Genomic DNA, 17,287 nt, shown 5'->3' with positions numbered 1-17,287 from the left:
ATGAAATTTTTCATCAATAATGTGAATAACAAGTATGAAATTTTGCATCAATAATGTGAATAACAAGAATTAAATTTTGCATCAATAATGTGAATAACAAGTATGAAATTTTGCATCAATAATGTGAATAACAAGAATTAAATTTGGCATCAATAATGTGAATAACAAGTATGACATTTTGCATCAATAATGTGAATAACAAGTATGAAATTTTGCATCAATAATGCAAATAGCAAGTATGAAAGTTTGCATCAATATAATGCATCAATAATGCAAAATTTCATACAAAATTTCAAAATTTTAAATTTCATCACAAGTGTGAAATTTTGCATCAATAATGTGAATAACAAAGTATGAAATTTTGCATCAATAATGTGAATAACAAGTATGAAATTTTGCATCAACAATGCGAATAACAAGTATGAAATTTTGCATCAATAATGCAAACAACAAGTATGAAAGTTTGCATCAATAATGCATCAATAATGCAAAAATTTCATACAAAATTTCAAAATTTCAAATTTCATAACAAGTGTGAAATTTTGCATCAATAATGCGAATAACAAGTATGAAATTTTGCATCAATAATGCAAATAACAAGTATGAAAGTTTGCATCAATATAATGCATCAATAATGCAAAATTTCATACAAAATTTCAAAATTTCAAATTTCATAACAAGTTTGAAATTTTGCATCAATAATGTGAATAACAAGTATTAAATTTTGCATCAATAATATGAATAACAAGTATTAAATTTTGCATTAATAATGTGAATGACAAGTATGAAATTTTGCATCAATAATGCAAATAGCAAGTATGAAAGTTTGCATCAATATAATGCATCAATAATGCAAAATTTCATACAAAATTTCAAAATTTTAAATTTCATAACAAGTGTGAAATTTTGCATCAATAATGTGAATAAGAAAGTATGAAATTTTGCATCAATAATGTGAATAACAAGTATGAAATTTTGCATCAACAATGCGAATAACAAGTATGAAATTTTGCATCAATAATGCAAACAACAAGTATGAAAGTTTGCATCAATAATGCATCAATAATGCAAAATTTCATACAAAATTTCAAAATTTCAAATTTCATAACAAGTGTGAAATTTGCATCAATAATGCGAATAACAAGTGTGAAATTTTGCATCAATAATGTGAATAACAATATGAAATTTTGCATCAATAATGCATCAATAATGCAAAATTTCATGCAAAATTTCAAAAATTTAAATTTCATAACAAGTGTGAAATTTTGCATCAATAATGTGAATAACAAGTGTGAAATTTTGCATCAATAATGTGAATAACAATATGAAATTTTGCATCAATAATGTGAATAACAAGTATGAAATTTTGCATCAATAATGTGAATAACAAGTATGAAATTTTGCATCAATTATGCAAATAACAAGTATGAAAGTTTGCATCAATAATGCATAAATAATGCAAAATTTCATACAAAATTTCCAAATTTCAAATTTCATAACAAGTGTGAAATTTTGCATCAATAATGTGAATAACAAAGTATGAAATTTTGCATCAATAATGTGAATAACAAGTATTACATTTTGCATCAATAATGTGAATAACAAGTATGATATTTTGCATCAATAATGTGAATAACAATTATGACATTTTGCATCAATGCGAAATAACAAGTATGAAAGTTTGCATCAATAATGCATAAATAATGCAAAATTTCATACAAAATTTCAAAATTTCAAATTTCATAACAAGTGTGAAATTTTGCATCAATAATGTGAATAACAAAGTATGAAATTTTGCATCAATAATGTGAATAACAAGTATTACATTTTGCATCAATAATGCGAATAACAAGTATGAAATTTTGCATCAATAATGTGAATAACAAGTATGAAATTTTGTTTCAATAATGTGAATAACAAGTATGCGGAGTCAACATTTTTTTTTTTAACTTGACTAAACATTTTTGGTTAATTTTTTTTTCTCCAGTCACAACAAATTTGCCATCACTACACAGCTTATAGCAAGCCACATTTGCACTTGATTTACATCATTCCCCTCCAGGTTAAAGGACAAGGTCAAATGGCGGTCTGAAAATAACGTGTTTTTTGTCATCGCTCAAATTTTGCCATTGCGGAATCTCAAATACCACTTGGCCTTCCAATAATAGTGAACCTGCACTGAAGTTGTGCATCTGCTATTTGATTTGTGTCCTTCAGATTGGGATCTAATTAACACAAACACATTTTTGATCATAACTTGAAGAAATTTCCTCCGATTTTCAGGTTGCTGAGTCTTATGGATAGATTGTAGATGGGGACACATTTTTTAATGTATACTCAATCCCGAAATGTTGAAGTTCAATGCCATATGGCAGTCCAAAAATAATCTGGATATCATTGTATCACGGGCACCACGTGGAGGCTTACCTTTGGTGATTGCTTTGTGATCGTAGATATCTATTATATTTTGCAGAATGTCATTAAATTTACAAGAACTCAAGAAATTTATGCACGTGAAGAATAACAAAAGCTTGCCTGCAGTGGTGCCTGGGGCCACGTCAATAAGAAGTCATCAAATAAAGAACTACGTCCATGTGGTTGGTTCAATCGCACTTCACTCTAATTGCAACAAATAGCCGACCAGGTGTGGAGGAGGCCTAACGATGCACTACATCCATCCCACATGCATCATTCCAGTGGTCGAGGCAGCTGGATTTGGTGTCATGGAGTACGGTGAATATTTATAAAATAACATTGATGGCAACCGAATCCCATTATGTGTGTATATATGTATATATATATATATATATATATATATATATATATATATATATATATATATATATATATATATGTATATATATATATATGTATATATATATATATATATATACTAGCAGAAGTACCCGGCATTGCCGGGTGGGGGAGGGGAGGGGAGGGGGGGAGGGGAACGGGGGGGAGAGGAGAAGAGGGGGGAGGGGAGAAGAGGGGGAGGGGAGGGGGAGAGGGGAGAAGAGGGGGAGGGGGAGAGGGGAGAAGAGGGGGAGGGGGAGAGGGGAGAAGAGGGGGAGGGGGAGAGGGGAGAAGAGGGGGAGGGGGAGGGGGAGAGGGGAGAAGAGGGGGAGGGGAAGAGGGGGGGATGGGGAGGGATGGGAGGGGGAGGGGGTGGAAGGGGGGAGGGGGAGGGGGAATGGGGGAGGGGGGAGTCAAGTCGGAAGTCATTGTCGTCAATTGAATGTCGCATTTATTTTTTATTCCCTGTCAAATGGCATTGGTCCTGCATTCCGAACCCGGAAGTCGGAAGTCATTGTCGTCAAATAAATGTTTCACTCTCTGTCACATGCCGTTGGTCCCATGTCAATCGGATGAAGTTGAAAAATTAACGTGACGAAGTTTCTCTGGGACGTACTGATTCCGAATATGAAGTTGAAAAATTAACGTTCCGAAATACGCTGATGACGTCATAATTTTAAAACGCGAAGTTTTTTAAATTTTAAGGTGTGCTGTAGTTGCTCTGAGACGTACTGATTCCGAATATGCCTTTGGTTTTGCTCTGCGATGAGTAGTTCTCGAGTTATAAGAGGACAAACAAACAAACATACTTTACTGCTTTATATATATAGATATACAGACTTGGCATTTAATATGGAATATTTTTTTGTGGGGGTGAACTTACTTTTCAAGATGTCTTAGAACCAAAAGTTCATTGGAATTATGTTGAAATTATTCTAGATTTTGTTAATGTGACGTTTAAAAGAAACAAAAACCACATTTGACATTTCAAAACAAATAAATTGATCCTTGAAAGTGATGTAAACTGATATCGAACTCAATTCATGGACAGTACTGTGTTAAACTTCTGTACGTTTTCCAGAAGTACCTCTTTATTTTGCACATTAGCCAAATTTTTTTTTAACAAAAACAAAAGTTAAATTACGACTGGGATTACGGACAGTAAAATTACAGTTCAGTACTTCGTGTAATCCCCACGAGCATTCAGGAGAGCACGTACACGTTGAAGCATGCTGTTCACGAGATTTGCCAAGGTTTGGACAGGAATCGCTTGCCATGCAGTGACAATAGCCTGCTGTAATTCACGCACAGAGGTTGGCTGCTGGTCCCAGTGGTCGATTTGATGCGTTAATTCTGCCCCCAAGTTCTCTATCGGATTCATATCCGGGGACGTGGCAGGCCACTCCATATGCTCTACACCACGGTCAACGAGAAAGTGTTGGATCATGCGAGCACAATGAGGCCGTTCATTGTCATCTTGGAAGACAAAGTTTCCTCGAAAGGCTGCACGAGCAAATGAAAGCAATGTTTCTTCCAGAATGGCCCTGTACTTGAACTGGTTCAGGTTTCCATTCAGAACAACCAGGTCAGTTTTGCCCCCTGCATGAAAAGCAGCCCAAACGGTCACCCCACCACCTCCAGCTTGGACTCTTGGCACTATACAATCTTTGTTGTAGGCTTCATGCACTTGTCTGCGCACTCGGACGCAGCCATCTTGACGATAGACCAGAAATCTAGACTCGTCACTGAAGATCACGTGATTCCAGTGTCCTGGCTGCCATTGACAGTGCTCTCTGGCCCACTGCAATCGGCGCTGGCAGTGTTGTCTGGTCAGGCGTGGCTTTCTCAGGGGACGCCTGGCACGATAGCCTGCTTGAACCAGTCGTTGGTTGACTAGCCTTCTGGATACAGGCACATTTGTCAGTTGCTGCCACTCAGCCCTAAGCCGATTAGCTGACTTGGTACGGCCATTGTGGCCTAACCGGTGCAGCTGGCGATCATCCCTCCTTGTGGTTCTGCGGGGACGTCCTGGCCTCAGTATTGGAGTAGGGACACCCCTCTGAGCATTTCGTTTCAGGATCATTGACACCTGACCTTGAGTGATGCCATACTGCCGAGCAATAGCACGCTGTTTCATGCCGTAATTTCGTAAAGCCACCACTCCATGACAAACAGCATTGTCGAGTTGACGGACCATCTCCAGAGGAAGCGGCAATAACTTTTGGAGACATGCAGCAGTTGTTTTCCACTAATACAGAACGCAACAACCCTTATATACCCGATTGTGAAGCCAATCATCAAATGCACCTGTCCGTACATTTTGCCACGCCACCTGTGATATAATCCTGTTGTTGACTTCTTGCTGCGACAGACAATCAGTGACATGGTTCTTTTAACAAATAAATCACCAAAGTGTAAAAGAAACTCACCAGATTGATATACTGAGTTACGAAAGTAAACCCAAGTCAAGAAAAAAAAATATTCCATATTAAATGCCAAGTCTGTATATACGAGCAGAATTACCCGGCGTTGCTGGGCAGGGGAGGGGGGAGTGGAGAGGGTTGGAGGCAGGAGAGGAAGGGTTTCATATATATGCTGGTGGGTGAATGTGGCATTCATCATGTTTTTGAGTTAAGTGTGTTGCCGATCAGGAAGAAGAAGAAGAAGCCGTACTACCAACTTCGTACACTTCCGGAATTGTTTGATTTATTTGTATTCAAATGTCTGGTGATTGTTTTGTATTTATTTATGCGAATGTGTATTTGTACAGTATATAACTGTCATTAATTTTACAAGGCTTAGGCACTATCGAGGGATTGTTTTTAAAAATAAACTCCAAAGAAACGAACTAAAATGTTTTTTGTTGTTGTTTTTTTTGCCCGAAACACTCCCAGGCATTCACTGATGAACCTCTGAAAGTTTGACGAAGATCCTTTCAGCCAACTCTGAGAAAAATGGTGACACACAGACAGACACACACAGACCAACATCTCTCTTATGTAGGAGACGAGTTGAATGCACCCGGCGTTGCCCGGGTTCTTTTTGAATGAATTTAATCTTCTGTACTAAAAAAGGAATAAAACGCGGCCTTGCGAAGCAGCGGAGTTTGACTATCCGGCCACGGCTAGAGTCCCTGTATATAGAGAGTTGTGTCAACTCAAATTTGGACGCCATTTTGTGTCTAAGTGTGTCGGATTAGATATACATGTACATTCGCGATATGGGGTGATATATTCTAAACCTGCTAAAAAAAAATTTACTACACATATTTAGTCTTATTATTACATACAGGTGATATTTGTTTTGTCAAAAACTCAGCTATTGCCGTGAAAAAGAGCTGTGTGGTGATATTAAAAGTGGTATGGCAATGCATATTACAAGCCAACACTGCATATAAGAGCTAACATTATAAGTAAGACAAACCAATGCTGTCGTTCTCTGAATTTTAATAACTTTTAGAAAGGAGTGTGGGCATATCCAATATTTTCTAAAGGGTGCCGAGAGCAATTCCGGTGTAGGACTTCCAGCCGACATATAGTCTAACACACTTAAAACAAATTCTGTACGTGGTATTGCCATATTTCTATAGTGTACAACTTTAGTTTTATCGACATTTATATTCAATTTCCATTGTAATGATTTAACAAGCTGCAAGTCAGCTTCTGTCTCTGACATAAGGAAAACGTCATCGGCATCTAGTAAGATTGAAACGTTCATTTATTACTACACCCTTGCCCAGAACTCTGATGGATATTGCCTGATCGATTAATATGTTTCATAGCTGGCGACTTAATTAACACTTAATTTTCGACTGCGCCAAGCCGTAATTAAACAGAGAAAAAACTTTTAAAAATACCTGCAGTGTGCACGGTTCGTCTAGTCGAACAGATATGGAAAAGCACAGATACGACGTCGTATTCACCATAACTTGTTTAATTTCACCAGGAACACGATGAGACCAACACAGTAAACATTCAGTACAAAACTTGGTTCATACATTCAGTACATATTGATATTCGAGCTTCCTGTTTCAACTTTGCTTTGCATATTGATCTTGCTGTTCTTTTTGTCTTCCTCAATTGATCGTTCAGTTTTTTATTTTTCTCCTCCAATCTCAGCAGCCGTTCTTCAATAGAATCACTAGTATCTTGGCCCTCTTGTGTATCAGTGTCCATAGGTTCACTCTCAGCTACAAAAGAGCACATATACAATTAATGGCCAACTGGAAAATTGGTATGTACAATTGCTCAGTATTCTGTAGATAAATGTTGTAATCGGGAAAGATAATTTTATACTTAACGTTAAATATAACACAATTTTTTTACAATTTAATTTTGCAAAATATTTAGAATAATGTAAAAAGAAAATGGCAACAGGAAGATAGTCATCATAATCTGAACGTACAATTATAGTTCAAAGAGCTATACAAATATAGACAAGCACATGCCTGTCATTTTGTAATCGTTTAAAATATGTCATTGATTGAACATGTCCTGCCATGATTTTGTAATAAATAAAACAATTCTTACATTGAGATTCATTTGAGGAGTCAATACGTTCATGAGTGGAGTAGGTGTGGTCGGACAAGTTTGGTAGATGTAGTCTCTCAGTTCTGGACGGTCCACGCTTCTTGGGGGAGTTGCGCAGCTTCACGGGTTTCCGGTAGCTAAATATTGTTGGAACTGCTGAGCACTTCAACCTCTTTTTGTCATCAGCTCGCCCCCTCTCAAACTGATTCACATCGAAATGTTCCTGCAATCATACAATGAGTGTCCTTGATGTATTTATTTCTTGAAATTTTTATTCTAACACAACACAGTTTAATTTTAATGAGCTGTCATGTACTAGTACTTCCACAACAGAAAATCACATGGACAATCTTCCGGAAGATGGCCAGACAAATCGCCAGCTCTATCGACCACATGTATATTGATATCAAACAGGGATAACAGCTTTTGAAAGTTGAGCCAGTTTTAAATGTGGGTACACAAATACACCTGTTTTACTGCATTAATCACCTAGAAATATTGTATGTTTTGGGAACGATAGCTGTCACCAGGTTAAATATATAGAGATTGTCCAATGTGCAAAATCTTCCATCACTACAATTTGGCCATAAATCCCGGGGTGGGAAATATTTGAGCAAATATGCCACAAGACGCATGAGCACTGTACAAAGCAAACAATAACTCGTCAAATTTTGGACGTATGGATGGCTGCACAACCCGCAAAAAAATTGAGCAGGTCCCCCCCTAAAATTGCTTTTATGATTGCCGATTAGGCTAAAGATTTTAAACCAAAAAAATAACTTGCCTCGGAATAAGTTTTGAATGGACGGACAGACAACTGAAAACAAAACGGACCATGGGTTTCCCACCCCTATAAAATCAAAATTAATTCCCTCTGAAAAAGTACAGTGACATTGCCCGCAGACTACCCAACCGCAGACCAGGCAATGTCACTGTACCGGGACATTTCATCAATCAATGACAATATGCGGTCCGCTAGGACTACCCGAAAAAAATTGAGCAGGGTTCTTCCCACGGAAATGCATTTTTGGTCAGCTCCTTGAAGATTATAAACAAACACAAATCACTTCCCTTTAAAAGGGTTTTCAAAGGACAGGCAACCAAAAAAAAACCGAGCAGATAGAATTGCTTTTGAACATCGATCATCAAGCGGCATGGGCCTACCTGGCAGAGTCTCGAGGAGTCGATCGCTTTCCAGCTCTTTCGTCTGACTTTCGCTTCCCAAATTTGTCTTCTGACTTTATCACTTGGAAATCTATACATCTTATATTTCCCAGATTGGTTTGAACAACCAAAAGCAGAACAACCAGTCATTTTGTTTGGCAATAAACAACATTCCCGTACCAAGCTGACGTTCACGCACGGTGAAGTTAGACACAAAATGGCGCCACGAAATCACGTGACCAGAAATCTCGGGTCAGCGCATGGCGCAACTCTCTTTATACAGGGACTCTAGCCACGGCCGCCCCCCCCCCCCACTCCTCCCAATTTTTTTTTCTGGGTACATCGACACCTGTGTCAAAATTGCAAATGCCAACACGTGATGTAAGTTATCCCTGCACGGAGAGCAGGATTTTCAGGAATCCTTCTTTGTTAACTTCAGATCGGATCTCAATGAAACCCACTCTCAGGAAGTAAACATAACCACTTATACCTCTCCATACAAATATGTTTTTATCCACCACGTTGATTCCAAATCTCCACGAATCCAAATCATTCTCATTTACATTAAAATAAAATAGAACTCTTCCTCCTTCATCATCTTCTTCACATATACTAATTCCGAGCCTCACTCAATCCCGTTTCTCATTTCGATTAGATTCAGCAAACGGCTGCTATAATCAATCGTTTTTCTTTCAACATTTTCATTTTAATATCGCCATATCAAACACCATTTCCGAATATACACCGCCGAGAAAAGCATCACAAAGTAGGTCGCACTGCAGTCTACTTGCAACACAAAAAAAAAATGGTGTTCCCATCAACAAAGCGACCGGTCTTATATTCTATTATATGTATATATATATACAGACTTGGCATTTAATATGGATTATTTTTTTTGTGGGGTTGAACTTACTTTTCAAGATGACTTAGAACCAAAAGTTCATTGGAATTATGTTGAAATTATTCTACATTTTGTTAATGTGACCTTTAAAAGAAACAAAAACCACAGTTGACATTTCGGAGCAAATAAATTGATCCTTCAAAGTGATGTAAACTGATATCGAACTCAATTCACGGACAGCACTGTGTTAAACTTCTGTACGTTTTCCAAAAGTATTTCTTTATTTTGCACATTAGCCAAAAAATTTTTTAACAAAAACAAAAGTTAAATTACGACTGGGATTACGGACAGTAAAATGACAGTTCAGTACTTCGTGTAACCCACACGAGCATTCAGGAGAGCACGTACAAGTTGAGGCATGCTGTTCACGAGATTTGCCAAGGTTTGGACAGGAATCGCTTGCCATGCAGTGACAATAGCCTGCTGCAATTCACGCACAGAGGTGGACTGCTGGTCCAAGTTGTCGATTTGACGCATTAATTCTGTCCACAAGTTCTCTATCGGATTCATATCTGGGGACATGGCAGGCCACTCCATACGCTCTACACCATGGTCAGCAAGAAAGTGTTGGATCATGCGAGCACGTTGAGGCCGTGCATTGTCATCTTGGAAGACAAAGTTTCCTCGAAAGGCTGCACGAGCAAATGGAAGCAATGTTTCTTCCAGAATGGCCCTGTACTTGAACTGGTTCAGGTTTCCATTCAGAACAACCAGGTCAGTTTTGCCACCTGCACGAAAAGCAGCCCAAACGGTCAACCCACCACCTCCAGCTTGGACTCTTGGCACTATACAATCTTCATTGTAGGCTTCATGCACTTGTCTGCGCACTCGGACGCGGCCATCTTGACAATAGACCAGAAATCTAGACTCGTCACTGAAGATCACATGATTCCAGTGTCCTGGCTGCCATTGACGGTGCTCTCTGGCCCACTGCAATTGGCACTGGCTGTGTTGTCTGGTCAGGCGTTGCTTTCTCAGGGGACGCTTGGCCTGATAGCCTGCTTGAACCAGTCGTTGGTTGACTAGCCTTCTGGATACAGGCACATTTGTCAGTTGCTGCCACTCAGCCCTAAGCCGATTAGCTGACTTGGTACGGCCATTGCGGACTAACCGGTGCAGCTGGCAATCATCCCTCCCTGTGGTTCTGCGGGGACGTCCTGGCCTCGGTATTGGAGTAGGGACATCCCTCTGAGCATTTCGTTTCAGGATCTTTGACACCTGACCTTGAGTGATGCCATACTGCCGAACAATAGCTCGCTGTTTCATGCCGGAATTTCGTAAAGCCACCACTCCATGACAAACAGCATTGTCGAGTTGACGGACCATCTCCAGAGGAAGCGGCAATAACTTTTGTAGACGTGCAGCAGTTGTTTTCCACTAAAACAGAACGCAACAACCCTTATATACCCGATTGTGAAGCCAATCGTCAAATGTACCTGTCCATACATTTTGTCATGCCACCTGTGATATAATCCTGTTATTGACTTCTTGCTGTGACAGACAATCAGTGACATGGTTCTTTTAACAAATAAATCACCGAAGCATAAAAGAAACTCACCAGATTTATATACTGAGTTCAGAAAGTAAACCCAAGTCAAGAAAAAAAAAAAATTCCATATTAAATGCCAAGTCTGTACATATATACACACTACCGGTCAAAAGTTTTAGAACACCTCAATTTTTCCAGCTTTTATTGAAATTTACGCAGTTTAATGTCTCAATGTATTCTGAAATTAAGCATAGAACAAATAAACAATTGGAGATAAAAAAAAGAAATCATAGAACAATTTTGTTTAACAAAATTTAATTTAAATTTTTAACTCTGCAAAGTAGCCACCTTTTGCAGATATAACCGCCGAACACACTCGTGGCATTCTTTCTACAATGGAAATCAAATTTGTTCGGGAACTTCTTCCCAACACTGTTGCAGAAGTTCCCACAAATGTGTTGCAGTTGTCGGTTGCTTTGCTTTCACCCTTCTGTCCAGTTCATCCCAAACCAGGTCGATAGGGTTTAAGTCTGGAGACTGTGCTGGCCATTCCATGATTTGATACATACCGTCTTGTTATTTTCCTCGAAGGTAGTTTTGACATAGCCTGGAGGTGTGTGAGGGTCATTATCTTGCTGTTGGATGAACCCCTGACCAACGAGGCGTATACAAGAGGGTATTGCATGGTGCTGCAAAATGCTGTGGTAGCCCTTTTGGTTCAGGGTGCCAGTCACCCTGTGCAAGTCGCCGACTCTGGATCCAGCAGAAGAGCCCCAGACCATCACGCTTCCTCCTCCATGTTTGACAGTTGGTGTCACACACTGAGGAACCATCCTTTCGCCAACTCGACATCGTACAAAAACCCTGCGCGATGAACCAAAGATTTAAAATTTTGATTCATCGGACCATAAGACCTTCTTCCAGTCTTCAGTAGTCCACTGGCGGTGCTTCATGGCCCAGGCAAGCCTCTTTTTCTTATTTTGCCATCTAAGCAATGGCGTTCTTACTGCCACTCGACCTGTCAAACCTGCAGCTCGAAGTCTTCTCTTCACAGTTGAAACTGAGACTTGCTTACTTCGATCAGTGTTAAGCTGTGCTTGAAGCTGTTCTCCTGTGTGCTGCCTATCACGCAAGCTGTTGACTCTCAGGAACTTGTCTTCTGATTCTGTTATGGCTTTGGGTCTGCCAGACCTCTTCCTGTCAGAGTTTCCTCCAGTTTCCAAATGCCTTTTGATGGTGTAGGAAAATGTACTCATGGACACATTGGCTTTCTTTTCAATTTCTCTAAAGGAAAGACCTACACTTTTAAGGGTTATAACGGTCTGTCTGTCTTCCTTTGTTAATTGCCTTTTTCTTGCCTTTATGATAACAATATACTACTTCCTGCAGTGCAATATTGTCGAAATAATGCTTCAGAGGGTGTAATAACAGTCTGTTCCAATACTGCTTTTATACAGACAGGGGGTTTGTAATCAAGTAATCAGCAGAGGTTGGGACACCTGAAGTAATTGCTTGCATCAACTTTCAAGGCTTAATTTACTTACATCGCTGCAAACAGCTGTAAGTTGTTAACCCATTACTTGTTCCCTGAAGAAGGCCTTTTTTTTTTTACAATATAACTATCCAATTTACATTATTTTCCCGTTCTTGCTAAACTAAACTTTTTTTTACAATATAACTATCCAATTTACATTATTTTCCCGTTCTTGCTAACCTAAACTTTTTTTTAACCTCGAGCAGTTTACTGCTTACCTTTGTACCATTTCAGGTTATTCACTGGACTTGAATTGCTTAAATTTTTAATAAAAACTGGAAAAATTGAAGTGTTCTAAAACTTTTTACCGGTTGTGTGTATATATATATATATATATATATATATATATATATATATATATATATATATATATATATATATATATATATATATATATATATATACACAGTCACGTGAAAAAGTAAGTACACCCCATGTAAAGTTTTGACTTTTTCAACATATTTCAACATCCAGCTATTTGATCTTCATTTCAACAATATTGATCGATAAAGGTGATATAATATAACAAATATGAAACATTTACATTTTGTAGTCCACTGTATAATTTAAATAAACAAATGCAAATTTCGCATGTGGAAAAAGTAAGTACACCCTTGGCTCTAATAGTTGGTATTAGCCCCCTTTGGCAGAAACAACCTCAAGTAGGCGTTTCTTATAACTCTCTACCAGTCTCTGACATCGACTGGGCGAAATTTTTGCCCACTCCTCCATGCAGAATTCTTTCAGCTATGGGATGTTTGAGGGGCTTCTTGCATGCACAGCTCGTTTCAAATCCCCCCACAACATCTCGATGGGATTTAGATCCGAGCTTTGACTTGGCCATTCCAGAACCCTCCATTTCTTTCTTTTCAGCCATTCCTTGGTGGATTTACTGGTATGTTTAGGGTCATTGTCATGTTGCAAGGTCCACCTTCGGTTGAGCTTCAACTTTCCGACAGATGGCCTCACATTATCCTCAAGCACCCTCTGGTACAATGAAGAATTCATGGTGGATTCTATGATGGTGAGCTGCCCAGGCCCTGATGCAGCAAAGCTGCCCCAAACCATAATATTTCCACCACCATGCTTTACAATTGGTATCAGGTTTTTGTGGTCAAATGCTGTCTTTGGTTTTCGCCAAACATGTCTTCTGATACTGTGGCAAAATAGCTCTACCTTTGACTCATCTGTCCAGAGCACATTGTTCCAGAAGTGCTGGTCTTTGCCTATGTGTTCATTGGCAAACTTTAGTCTTGCCCTGATGTTTTTTCTGGATAGCAAATGTTTCCTCCTGGCACACCTCCCATGTAGATCAAATTTGTGCAGCCTCTTTATAATGGTAGACTCGTGCATTTTGACATCAACAGTGGCAAGAGCTACCTATAGGTCCCGTGATGACATTCTGGGGTTCTTAGAGACTTCTTTCAGCATCTTGCGGTCTGCTCTCGGGCTGAACTTGCTGGGGCGGCCTGGCCTGAACAAGTTGGCAGTTGTTTGGAATCTTCTCCACTTGTAGATGATCTTCCGAACAGTCGAATGATTGATTTCAAATTGTTTGGAGATTTTTATATCCTTTCCCAGACTCGTAGGCATCGAAAACCTTCTTTCTGAAGGCCTCAGAGAGCTCTTTTGATCTAGGCATGGTGATGCCGCACACTTCATCAACAAAGAGCAAACCAAACTAAAAGTCTGAGGTTTAAATAAGACCGGTTCCTCCAAGACCCTCTCTAACGATGTTCAAAACATTTGCATCTGAGCTGGTGCACCTGATTCTAATTTTAGGTATTTGAAGGAGTGATAAATGTAGGGGTGTACTTCCTTTTTCCACATGCAAAATTTGCATTTATGTTTATTTAAATTATACAATGGACTACAAAATGTAAATGTTTCATGATATTTGATATATTATATCACCTTTATCTATCAATATTGTTGAAATGAAGATCAAATAGCTGTATGTTGAAATATGTTGAAAAGGTCAAAACGTTACATGGGGTGTACTTACTTTTTCACGTGACTGTATATATATATATATATTGTTGCGGATATGGGATTTGGCCTCCATCCATATCCGCTTGTAAATATTCCCCTATTTCCCCAATACTCCCCAACTATCCCCAATCCCCCATTCCCTAGTCCCATTGTCTGTAAACAACACTCTGTAGCCCCGACCTTCCCCTTTTTCCCCCATTAAATGTCGTGCCCAGGTTCACCGCATCTCACGTAGACAACTATAGGACATCTTGCTAGTTATTCTTAGTCTATGTCAGTTAAGGACTCGTTTCCATTAATTCTGACTCTTCGTTGCACCAGAATGTGATTGTATGGCACCGTTAGTAAGTTTAGGACCTCCCAATACCTCCCCGCATCTCTTCCTCATGGAATAACAACACCAACAACAACAACAGCGGGGGCGGCGCGGCGGCGGCGTGGGGAGTGTGCGTCCTCACTCCGGCTTGGTTAGCCGCCATTGACCATGTGCTCCGACGGGGTTACCATGCAGGGGCTGACTGTCAGCTCCTCGTCAAGGGCGGAGCCCGGTAACCCCCCGCACCCAATAAGAAGCGGCGGACCGATTCCATCTGGGGCGGAGCTAACGAGCCGAGGGCGTGTCACTCCCCGCTGGACATGCACAGGAAGACGGAGGTGACGTCAGATGCGCACAAAGACGGAGGTGACGTCAGATGCGCCCCAGCCACGAAGAAGAACGGACGCCACCTCCAGCGCGACGATACCTACCCGCATCTTTGGACCGGACCGGGTCGATTCTGCCCCTGAGCCAAGGTGCACCTTGAGCCATCGATTCTGCCCTTCCTTGCCATCAATCCCCGTGTGAGTCAGTCTTGTCCCGTTTGTCTGTGGTCTGTCGGGAATAAGATAAGACCGTGTATAAGTGCCCACCTTTCTGTGCTGTACCTCTTGTGCCGTGTAATCTAAACGTTCTGCATATCCCATATTATATCCTCCTCCGGAGGTCTTGAGAACTGTACCCCTGGTGTCGTGTCATTTAACCCAGCCGTTGTGTCCTTTCCTTCATTGATCTAGCGTAGCGCGATTCGGCCAACGTTCGAGTATAATCGGGTAAACTGTGCGAACACGGCGGCCATTCCGCTCGGCCCATAATAACATCCTAATAAGTCGTGTCCGTAACAATTGGTGTCGGGAAGTGGGATCGGTCCCGGAGCGCGTTTCACGCGCTCGAAATTATAACGGCGAAATTTGATTGTGTTTTACAAAAAAAAATAACAACCCGAATTTTGAAAGTCGCGCTATGGCAGACCAAGACGGCTGGGTTCCGGTAGAGGAGAGTGAGGCAGGGTCGATCCAGGACCGAATTGAGGGACATGAGGAGAGCGAAGCAGTGAGGGTAGCAGGGTCGCAAAATGGCGTCGTCGCGCACGAGGTTACAGACGCACAAAATGGCGGCCTCGCACACATGGTTATTGTGGCACCAAATTTAGCCGCACCCGCGACCGTAGCAGCGCCGCTGGTGGATTCGAACCTTTTCTTCCTGCAAATGAGGGCCCTTATGGGACAAATGGGAGACCAAATTGGAGGTTTGAAAAACAGTATAGAGGCTCAGGGTGAGCGGTTGGGAAACCAAATTGTGGGAATGAGGGCTGATAGTGAGCGATTGGAGGGCCAAATGGGGGTAATGGGAAACCAAATGGGGGTAATGAGGGACGAAGCGAGGGGTACCGGTGAGGGATTAGACAAGAAATTAGAGGGGTTAGACAATGGGATAGAAGGGGTGAAACATGGGTTAATGGGGGTGGAAAATAGAATGGCTGCCCAGGAGAATCAGATAGAGGGAGTGAAAAATGGGTTAGAGGGGTTAGAAAACAGTATGGAAGGCAAATTGAGTGACATGAGGGACCAAGCGGAAAGGGAAGTTAAACAAATGGGGCAGCAGATAGAGGGGGTCAGAATGGGGGTAGAAACTAAACTGGATGCTCACAGGGAGGAAATGGAGCAGATGAGGGTGGCATCTGGGCAGGAGATGCAAGTGATGGGAGAAGAGATCAGAAGAGGTGTGAGTGAGGAGGTCGGAGGAGTGCGCGAGGAGGTGAGGCACTGTAAGGAGCACATGGAGAAGGAGGTGAGAAAGGGGACTGTAAAGTTACAAGGGGGCATAGAGGACCTGACGCAGGAGGTGGAACAGCTGACGGAGGGACAAAAAGGACTAACGGAGCAGGTTCAAAGGAACACTGCGGTACTAGGAGGGTTAAGAGCGACACAAAACGACATAAAAAATGACTTAATAGCGACACAGAAGCAATGTCAGATGGTACGTGCGGGACTGACAACGAGGTTGGACGAGGTGACAGAGGTAATGGAGACGAAGGACCGGCAGGTGAGGACGCACATGGAAACGGTCAAGGTAGCCTTGGAGGACGAGCTTGAGGAGACGTACCGGGGAATAAAAGAGGTGAAGCAGAAATTAGAAGAAGTGGAAGAAGGGGTGAGCGAAATTAAGAAGCGACGGAGAGGGGATAAGAAAGAGATAAAAGAGGAGATAAAAGAATTGGTCCGAAGTCTGTGTTTGGATCGTGATGATGTGCTCATTAACCGGATGAGGGATTCGCAGGTGATGGAGGAGAAGCGAAGAGGAAGAGGACCCGGTGTAAGTGGTGACCAATATGGTCGTGCGTATGAGGCGCCAGGTGATTTAAGAAGCTTGGGGGTCGAGATGGACCCGGGTGTTCGTGAGAGGCCGTTGATCAAGTGTGCGACAGGTCTGGTGTGCGAAAAAGGAGGTGTGCGAGAAAGTCAGACTCTGGGGTGTGTGAGGAAAAAGTGCGTGCCAAGGAGTGAGGGTGCTGGCGAGAGTGAGTCGGTCGTAGCACGTGTGCGAGGGAGCACATGGAAGCGCGGTG

At 41.0% G+C, this 17,287-nt stretch overlaps 1 long non-coding RNA gene across 1 annotated transcript; it reads right to left on the bottom strand.

Annotated features, from left to right (window-relative positions):
• Positions 1–6,222: 6,222 nt before the first annotated feature.
• On the bottom strand, positions 6,223–7,473 carry LOC144891108 (uncharacterized). The gene is made up of 2 exons (XR_013622704.1): positions 7,323–7,473; positions 6,223–6,982 (listed from the first exon to the last, which is right to left on the bottom strand). It is a non-coding gene; the product is annotated as an uncharacterized LOC144891108 (long non-coding RNA).
• Between the last annotated feature and the right edge of the window lie 9,814 nt (positions 7,474–17,287).

This window comes from Myxine glutinosa, chromosome 3, assembly GCF_964187855.1.
Source record: "Myxine glutinosa chromosome 3, kmMyxGlut1.1, whole genome shotgun sequence".
Lineage (NCBI taxonomy): Eukaryota > Metazoa > Chordata > Myxini > Myxiniformes > Myxinidae > Myxine > Myxine glutinosa.
This window is presented reverse-complemented; position numbering and strand designations above follow the sequence as displayed.